This window comes from Salvelinus namaycush, chromosome 34 (assembly GCF_016432855.1).
Source record: "Salvelinus namaycush isolate Seneca chromosome 34, SaNama_1.0, whole genome shotgun sequence".
Taxonomy (NCBI): domain Eukaryota; kingdom Metazoa; phylum Chordata; class Actinopteri; order Salmoniformes; family Salmonidae; genus Salvelinus; species Salvelinus namaycush.
Window position 1 is genome coordinate 29696153 of NC_052340.1, and position 9704 is coordinate 29705856.

The 9704-nt window shown below is 47.1% G+C and overlaps 1 long non-coding RNA gene across 1 annotated transcript; it reads right to left on the minus strand.

The window, feature by feature from the left end:
* Positions 1–5525: 5525 nt before the first annotated feature.
* LOC120028716 lies at positions 5526–8894 on the minus strand. Its single transcript, XR_005473516.1, has 3 exons — positions 8463–8894; positions 5949–6098; positions 5526–5572 (listed from the first exon to the last, which is right to left on the minus strand). It is a non-coding gene; the product is annotated as an uncharacterized LOC120028716 (long non-coding RNA).
* Positions 8895–9704: the final 810 nt, after the last annotated feature.

The window sequence follows — 9704 nt, forward strand, 5'->3', positions numbered from 1 at the left end:
TTTAATGGAATGCACTTTATCAATGATTTAATGTTGTAATACAACTCCATATAATAGACCATATCATGCATTTTACACATTTTAAGCAAATACAGAAATTTGAGCAAATAATAATGCAATATCAAATATGACATAGTCCAAAATGTTTTGTTGACAAGGACACTTTAATATCAATCATTATACACAGAGAGATACATATAGAATACAACACACTCTTTCTCCCTCTTGACATTTTCATTGTCATCTGGCTCAACTTTTTCCAAAATAGTAATTCTTCAAAAATATGCCTTTGATTTATATTCATCTTCCATTCTTCCAACCAGTGCAGTAATCAATTTAAACCAACTATATTTCCAGCATGGATGTTTCTTTCCCTCCTGACATGGCTGTGAAAATCCATGCAAGTTAGGCTACCTTTACTCTGTTGATATTCCCATTTGAAAATACTGTTGATAGTCTTCTTCCAATTTGGCACAGAGGCACTTTAAAGTCAGGGTAAAAGTCTTTAAAATTGTCTTATCTAATAAGAGCATAGGTCCAATCTCGTTGGTCTTGGTCTTGTTCTCTCTGATAGCGCCTGCTTTTGATAGTAGCCATTTGTAGCCTACTCAGATCCCAACTACTCCTCAACAGGTACAACACCATGTCATACTGTATATGACCAGAAGAGGGTAATGTAACTCCATTAATAAATACAGGTGGCAGCAAAACACTGCCATGTAGTACAGATAGCCTCTACCAGGGAATGCTACCTCATCCAGTTCAGCGTTGATAATAATGGAGAGGGATAGAAGAAATCCCAGGTTATCAACTCTGGTCCAGACAGCTGTCTCTGAGGTCCAGGGAGAGCCACTCCAGCTTCCCCCGGAGCAGCCTGCCGTACAGCTGCAGCACCTGGGTCAGACTCCGGCTCTGCTGGCTGGGACAGCCTGGGTCTGGATCTGTCAAGTCACCCTGTGGACCAACAGACACACAGTCAAGTGTTTGTGAGGGGAGATTGGGAGAGAGGAAGAGAGAGAGAGAGAGGGCTGGAAAGAATTAAAGTGTGTGTGTGCGTGCGTGTGCGTGTGTTGTCTCACCTTGATGTCCAGTTTGGTGACTATGTGCAGGTAGTTTGTGATTCTATGCTCAAGTCTTTCCAGCAAAGATGACTGACAGCTGAGTTTGGTCTCTTTCCTCACTCTCCCTACACCGTCCAACAACACTCCCAGAGCCCCTCTCACCTCAGCACGCTTCTGCTGTAGCTAAGGACACACACACACACACAAACAAAGAAACACACACACAATCAATTTGAAACTTTGACTTTATGTGTTATAGAGCGTTATACTGTAGATGTAAGTGTTATAGAGCGTTATACTGTAGATGTAAGTGTTATAGAGAGAAACGCTTACAGATTTGTGATCCCAGGTTGCCTTTAGAATCCTGACACAGGGTAGCTGAAGGGAGGAGGGGAGTTGGTCTGAACCACTACAGCCAACCTGGATGGATTTAAGAAACATTTTTACAAAAATATAATGTGAAGTAAAGTGTTGATTCCATGTTTCATGAGCTGAAATGAAAGATCCCAGAAATCTTCCATACTCACAAAAAGCTTGTTTCAAATTTGAGTGAGCATTTTTGAGTGAGCATTTCTCCGCCAAGATAATCCATCCACCTGACAGGTGTGGCATATCAAGAAGCTGATTAAACAGCATGATCATTATGCAGGTGCACCTTGTACTGGGGACAATAAAAGGTCACTCTAAAATGTGCAGTTTTGTCACACAATACAATGCCACAGATGTCTCAAGTTTTTAGGGAGCATGCAATTGCAATGCTGACTGCAATAATGTCCACCAGAGCAATTGACAGATAATTTAATGTTAATTTCTCTACCATAAGCCTCCTCCAATGTTTTTTGACAGTAAGTCCAACCGGACTCACAACTACAGACCATGTGCATGGTGTCGTGTGGGCTTGTGGTTTGCTGATGTCAACGTTGTGAACAGAGTGCCCCATGGTGGCCGTGGGATTATGGTTGGGCAGGCATAAGCTATGGACAACAAACACAATTGCATTTTATCTATGGCAATTTGAATGCACAAAAATACTGTGACGAGATCCTGAGGCCCATTGTGAGGCCCATTTTTTTTTAAGGTAAAGTATCTGTGACCTATAAAAACAAAAAGAGTCGAACACTCCATATGTATAATCTCCCAGTAATTTATCAGATAAATAAACACCAATGTTTCGACATCACTGTGCCTTCTTCTGGGTGAAGAATCTGTGACCAACAGATGCTTATCTGTATTCCCAGTAAGGTGAAATCCATACATAAGGACCTAATTCATTAATTTAAATGTACTGATTTCCCCATATGAACTGTAATTCAGTAAAATCTTTGAAATTGTTGCATGTTGCATCTATATTTTTGTTCAGTGTACATAAAACAGATAAGATAGACACAATGTGTGGATTTCTCTGTGATTGCCAAGTTTCTGTCTCTCACCATGGCAACCTCCAGGTCTGTAACGGGCTTCCTCCTTCTCTTCATCCGAAGAGGAGTAGCAAGGATTTGACCAAAGTGCAGCGGGGTGTGAATTCATAATGATTTAATTAACAAGACAAAGACGAAACGAAATACACTTTAGAAATACAAAATAACAAAACGAACTAAACAGACCTAAACTTACGAACTTACATGAAACGAAGAACACACGAACAGGAACAGACAAACCGAAACAGTCCCGTGTGGTAACATGTACTGACACGGAAGACAACCACCCACAACAAACAATGTGAAACAACCTACCTTAATATGACTCTCAATCAGAGGAAACGCCAAACACCTGCCTCTAATTGAGAGCCATACCAGGCAACCCATTAACCCAACATAGAAAACACATAACATAGACTACCCACCCAAAACTCACGCCCTGACCAATTAAACACATACCAAACAACAGAAAACAGGTCAGGAACGTGACAGAACCCCCCCCTCAAGGTGCGAACTCCGGGCGCACCCCTACAACTCAAGGGGAGGGTCTGGGTGGGCATCTGTCCGCGGTGGCGGCTCCGGCGGTGGACGAGGACACCACTCCACCACTGTCTTTGTCCCTCTCCTTCGCGTCCTTTGAGTGGCGACCCTCGCCCCCGACCATGGTCCAGGAACCTTCACTAAGGCCCCTCCTACATAGAGGAGACAGCTCAGGACAGAGAGGTAGCTCAGGACAGAGAGGTAGCTCAGGACAGAGAGGTAGCTCAGGACAGAGAGGTAGCTCAGGACAGAGAGGTAGCTTAGGACAGAGGGACAACTCTGTACTAATGGCAGCTCCGGACTGGGTGGCAGCTCCGGACTGGGTGGCAGCTCCGGACTGGGTGGCAGCTCATGACTGGAGGGCAGCTCATGACTGGAGGGCAGCTCATGACTGGAGGGCAGCTCATGACTGGAGGGCAGCTCATGGCTCATGACTGGAGGGCAGCTCATGACTGGAGGGCAGCTCATGACTGGAGGGCAGCTCATGACTGGAGGGCAGCTCATGACTGGAGGGCAGCTCATGGCTCATGACTGGAGGGCAGCTCATGACTGGAGGGCAGCTCATGGCTCATGACTGGAGGGCAGCTCATGACTGGAGGGCAGCTCATGACTGGAGGGCAGCTCATGACTGGAGGGCAGCTCATGACTGGAGGGCAGCTCATGACTGGAGGGCAGCTCATGACTGTAGGGCAGCTCATGACTGGCTGGCGGTTCTGGCAGCTCCTGACTGGCTGGCGGCTCTGGCAGCTCCTGACTGGCTGGCGGCTCTGGCAGCTCCTGACTGGCTGGCGGCTCTGGCAGCTCCTGACTGGCTGGCGGCTCTGGCAGCTCCTGACTGGCTGGCGGCTCTGGCAGCTTCTGACTGGCTGGCGGCTCTGGCAGCTCCTGACTGGCTGGCGGCTCTGGCAGCTCCTGACTGGCTGGCGGCTCTAGCGGCTCCTGACTGACGGACGGCTCTAATGGCTCGGGACAGACGGGCGGCTCTAATGGCTCGTGGCAGACGGATGGCTCTAATGGCTCGTGGCAGACGGATGGCTCAGAAGGCGCTGGGCAGACGGATGGCTCAGAAGGCGCTGGGCAGACGGATGGCTCAGAAGGCGCTGGGCAGACGGATGGCTCAGACGGCGCTGGACAGACTGATGGCTCAGACGGCGCTGGACAGACGGATGGCTCAGACGGCGCTGGACAGACGGATGGCTCAGACGGCGCTGGACAGACGGATGGCTCAGACGGCGCTGGACAGACGGATGGCTCAGACGGCGCTGGGCAGACGGATGGCTCAGACGGCGCTGGGCAGACGGATGGCTCAGACGGCGCTGGGCAGACAGATGGCTCAGACGGCGCTGGGCAGACAGATGGCTCAGACGGCGCTGGGCAGACAGATGGCTCAGACGGCGCTGGGCAGACAGATGGCTCAGACGGTGCTGGGCAGACAGATGGCTCAGACGGTGCTGGGCAGACAGATGGCTCAGACGGTGCTGGGCAGACGAGCAGTGCAGGCGGCGTTGGGCAGACAGCCGACTCTGACCTGCTGAGGCGCACAGTAGGCCTGGTGCGTGGTGCCGGAACTGGTGGTACCGGACTGGAGACACGCACCTCAAGGCTAGTGCGGGGAGCAGGAACAGGGCACACTGGACTCTGGAGACGCACAGGAGGCTTGATGCGTGGTGCCGAAACTGGAGGCACTGAGCTTGAGACACGCACCACAGGGAGAGTGCGTGGAGGAGGAACAGTGCGTACAGGGCTCTGAGGACGCACATGAGGCTTGGTGCGTGGTGCAGGCACTGGTGGTACTGAGCTGGGGCGGGAAGGTGGCGCCGGATATACCGGACCGTGTAGGCGTACTGGCTCCCTTGAGCACTGAACCTGCCCAACCTTACCTGGTTGTATGCTCCCCGTCGCCTGACCAGTGCGGGGAGGTGGAATAACCCGCACCGGGCTATGTAGGCGAACCGGGGACACCATGCGTAAGGCTGGTGCCATGTAAGCCGGCCCAAGGAGACGTACTGGTGGCCAGATATGTAGAGCCGGCTTCATGGCACTTGGCTCAATGCTCAATCTAGCCCTACCAGTGCGGGGAGGTGGAATAACCCGCACCGGGCTATGCACACGTACAGGAGAGTACAGGAGACACCGTGCGCTCTACTGCGTAACACGGTGTCTGCCCGTACTCCCGCTCTCCACGGTTAGCCTGGGAAGTGGGCGCAGGTCTCCTACCTGCCCTAGACCCACTACCTCTTAGCCCCCCCCCCAAGAAATTTTTGGGTTGTACTTGCGGGCTTTTCAGGCTTCCGTGCTAGACGCGTCCCCTCATAACGCAGGTTCCTCTCTCCGGTTTCCTCCGCTCTCCGAGCTGCCTCCAGCTGTTCCCATGGGCGGCGATTCACTCCAACCTTAGCCCATGGTCCTTTTCCTTCCATGATTTCCTCCCAAGACCAGAAATCCTGCTTCGTGCGCTGTCCGTTAACCCGCTGCTTGATCCGGGTTTGGTGGGTGGTTCTGTAACGGGCTTCCTCCTTCTCTTCATCCGAAGAGGAGTAGCAGGGATTTGACCTAAGTGCAGCGGGGTGTGAATTCATAATGATTTAATTAACAAGACAAAGACAAAACGAAATACACTTTAGAAATACAAAATAACAAAACGAACTAAACAGACCTAAACTTACGAACTTACATGAAACGAAGAACACGCGAACAGGAACAGACAAACCGAAACAGTCCCGTGTGGTAACATGTACTGACACGGAAGACAACCACCCACAACAAACAATGTGAAACAACCTACCTTAATATGACTCTCAATCAGAGGAAACGCCAAACACCTGCCTCTAATTGAGAGCCATACCAGGCAACCCATTAACCCAACATAGAAAACACATAACATAGACTACCCACCCAAAACTCACGCCCTGACCAATTAAACACATACCAAACAACAGAAAACAGGTCAGGAACGTGACAAGGTCCTTCCTGTTGTTCATGTTTCTCCTGGCGTGTGCATTGCACACAAAGTCGATTGGTCTCGTCTTGGCGTTGGGTACCTCAAAAGAAACCACGCACAACAGCAGGAGCAGAATTCCTAAAGGAGTGAAGAGCAGATATTACTTAGGCTCTGGGATTACAATGGTGAATGTGTCCCACACTACAATCAAGATAGCATCTATTCCTAGACCAGTTCAGTGGCTCTAAAGAGGCAGGTTTGACCACATTTACACGATCTGTTTCCACCTAATGTCTCTATTACATGGGGTGTTGTTTGGACACTTCTTGGCAACTTCAACACAGGAGCCAAGCCAAGTGTTGTCTCACACCGTTTCTTAAGAAAAAAGCCATAGTTTCATTATGGTCCATCGATTACCCAACACTCTGGTGAACTGAACTGATCGTTCTTGCTTCAATAAGTTCTCCTCAATAATAAAAAGCATGCCAAGTTTAATTTTCTGATATCCCTGTGGAAAGTGTATAATTCTATTGGTCTAAACATCATATTTCAATGTAAGATCTTAAAACGATAGGCCCATACAACAAAATCAGCCCAAAATAATTACGTTGCATTAGGAAAGTATTCAGACTTCTTTACTTTTTCAACATTTTGTTACATTACAGCCTTATTCTAAAATGTATTAAATTGGGAGTTTTTTCTCATCAATCTACACACAATACCCCATAATGCCAAAGCAAAAACAGTTTTTTAGAAATTGTAACAAATGCATTAAAATAAAAAACAGAAATACCAGAGTATTCAGACCTTTTGCTATGAGACTTGCAATTGAGATCAGGTGCATCCTGTTTCCATTGATCATACTTGAGATGATTCTACAACTTGATTGCACATGATTTGGAAAGGCACCCACCTGTCTTTATAATGTCCAACAGTTGACAGTGCATGTCAAAGCAAAAGCCAAGCCATGAGGTCAAAGGAATTGTCCGTATAGAGCCCCAGAGACGGGATTGTGTCAGGGCACAGATCTGGGGAAAGGTACTAAAACATTTCTGCAGCATTGAAGGTCCCCAACAACACAGTGGCCTCCATCATTCTTAAATGGAAGAAGTTTGGAACCACGAAGACCGCAAAACCGCCAAACTGAGCAATTGGGGGAGAAGGGCCTTGGTCAGGGAGAACCTGATGGTCAATCTGAATGAGTTCCAGAGTTCCTCTGTGGAGATGGGAGAAACTTCCCAAAGGACAACCATCTCTGCAGAATTCCACTAATCAGGCCTTTATGGTAGAGTGGCCAGAGGGAAGCCACTCCTCAGTTAAAGGCACATGACAGCCCGCTTGGAGTTTGCCAAAAGGCACCTAAAGACTTTTAGAACATGAGAAACAAGAAAACAAGATTCTCTGGTCTGATGAAACCAAGATTGAACTCTTTGGCCTGACGCCAGGTGTCACGTCTGGAGGAAACCTTGCACCTCCCTACGGTGAAGCATGGTGGTGGCAGCATCGTGCTGTGGGATGTTTTTCAGCGGCAAGGACTGGGAGACTAGTCAGGTTCGAGGGAAAGATGAACGGAGCAAAGTACACAGAGATCTTTGATGAAAATCTGCTCCAGAGCCCTCAAGACCTCAGACTGGGGCCAAGGTCCACCTTCCAACAGGACAATGACCCTAAGCACACAGCCAAGACAACACAGGAGTGGCTTCGGGACAAGTCTCTGAATGTCCTTGAGTGGCCCAGCCAGAGCTAGAGCTACCCCAGTCAACTGTAAGTGCTGTTGTTGTGAAGTGGAAACGTCAAGGAGCAACAACGGCGCAGCTGCGAAGTGGCTCGGCCGCACAGCACGTAAAAATCATCTGTCCTCGGTTGCAGCACTCACTTCCGAGTTCCAAAGTGCCTCTGGAAACAACGTCAGCACAATAACTGTTCGTTGGGAGTTCATGAAATGGGTTTCCATGGCTGAGTAGATGCACACAAGCCTAAGATCAATGCGCAATGCCAAGCGTCGGCTGGAGTGGTGTAAAGCTTGCCGCCATTGGACTGTGGAGCAGTGGAAGCGCGTTCTCTGTTGTGATGAATCACGCTTCACCATCTGGCAGACCGACGGACGAATCCGGGTTTGACAGGTGCCAGGACAAAGTTACCTGCACCAATGCATATTGCCAACTGTAAAGTTTGGTGGAGTAGGAATAATGGTCTGTGGCTGTTTTTCATGGTTCGGGCTAGGCCCCCAACAAAGTCTTAAAGAAATGCATATCAACGAATAATGCACACAGTTCCCATTTGTATGTCACATTTTATGTTAGTGTATCACATTGCCAGAAAGGGTAAAATGATCACTATTCATGAATCTATACTTATTCTACTAAAATATCACTTGAGGAGTATAATAAACCACCATGATAACTGATCTATTAAACAAACACATAAATAATTCACATTGCATGTGTATTCATTCGTATAGTATGATGATAGCCCTACTGCAATGCGCATTTGGATACCCACTGCTTAAAGCCATAGTCCGCTCCTGTGCGCATGACGCCCCTCAATCAAGGCATTTTCTTCCATGGTGCTCGTCCCCGTGTTCCATTTATTCCAGGAGGAATATCATAGGAGTTCGCGACACCGTTATATAGGTTTAAAGTCACTTATATTCACCAAATCCCACATTCCATTTTGCGTCTGCCTTCTTGAGCTGTTTATCCTAGGCGTGTCCCTCTGGAAACCTGTTTTGTTTGGTGAGTTTTTTTTGTTGTGCCAACCATTGGACCTAATGTGCGGAAATGTTTGTGATTCCTGAAATGTAGCAAACCGTAAATTCACATGCCCATAAAAGGTATAATATCCAGTGAGCAAGTGACGATAACCTAGCCTAACTTTTGATTAATATTTTTTTTAAGTAGAAAGTTGGAAAAATAAATGACCAAATTAATCGAATCCAACTCACATGCGTTTTAGGCAACTGCAAAAAATGTGGACTGAACATCATATTTGATTTACCCTGGCGTTAATGTTTGACAGTTGGCCATCCTCCTGTCAACGGTGTGCACATAAACGGTACAACTCTCCCAAAAGCAGTATGAAACGAGACACGTGCACGGGGAAACAAATATGAATGGAACAAGACAAACCGATATGTTTTTAAAAAAAATAGCTCAAAGAAAAAATATAAAATAATATGATTATCGTTTCATGATCTCTTATTTCCTACATTGCCATTATCCCTGTGAGTAGGCATAGGCAACCTCCATTTCTTTTCATGAGTCAATAGATAATCCAATCACTAGAATATTGATAATGTATCTGGATGTATAGAGGCTATTGCCTAATCGTCCACACCGGATTTTGCTTGCTAAGAAATGGCCTTTGGACATTGTGCATACTGCATGCTGGTTTGGTGAACACTGAGCACTCTCATTCCCCCCACTCCAACTCCTGCCACACACACTGTGAATTATGCTGATATAAAGATTAGATTAAAAAGCAGTGTGTGGTGGTTAAAGTGAAAGGCATTAGGAATAGTTCAGTGGTGAAATAAGCCCCCTACCTCTACCCAGCCACAGCAGTCCTCCTAAAATAACCAGTCTGGAGACACATTCATTCAAGTTTTTTTTATTTTTTTTATTTTTTTTACAATTTTCTACATTGTATAATAATAGTGAAGACATCAAAACTATGAAATAAAACATGGAATCATGTAGTAACCAAAAAAGAGTTAAATCTAAATATATGTTATATTCTTCAAAG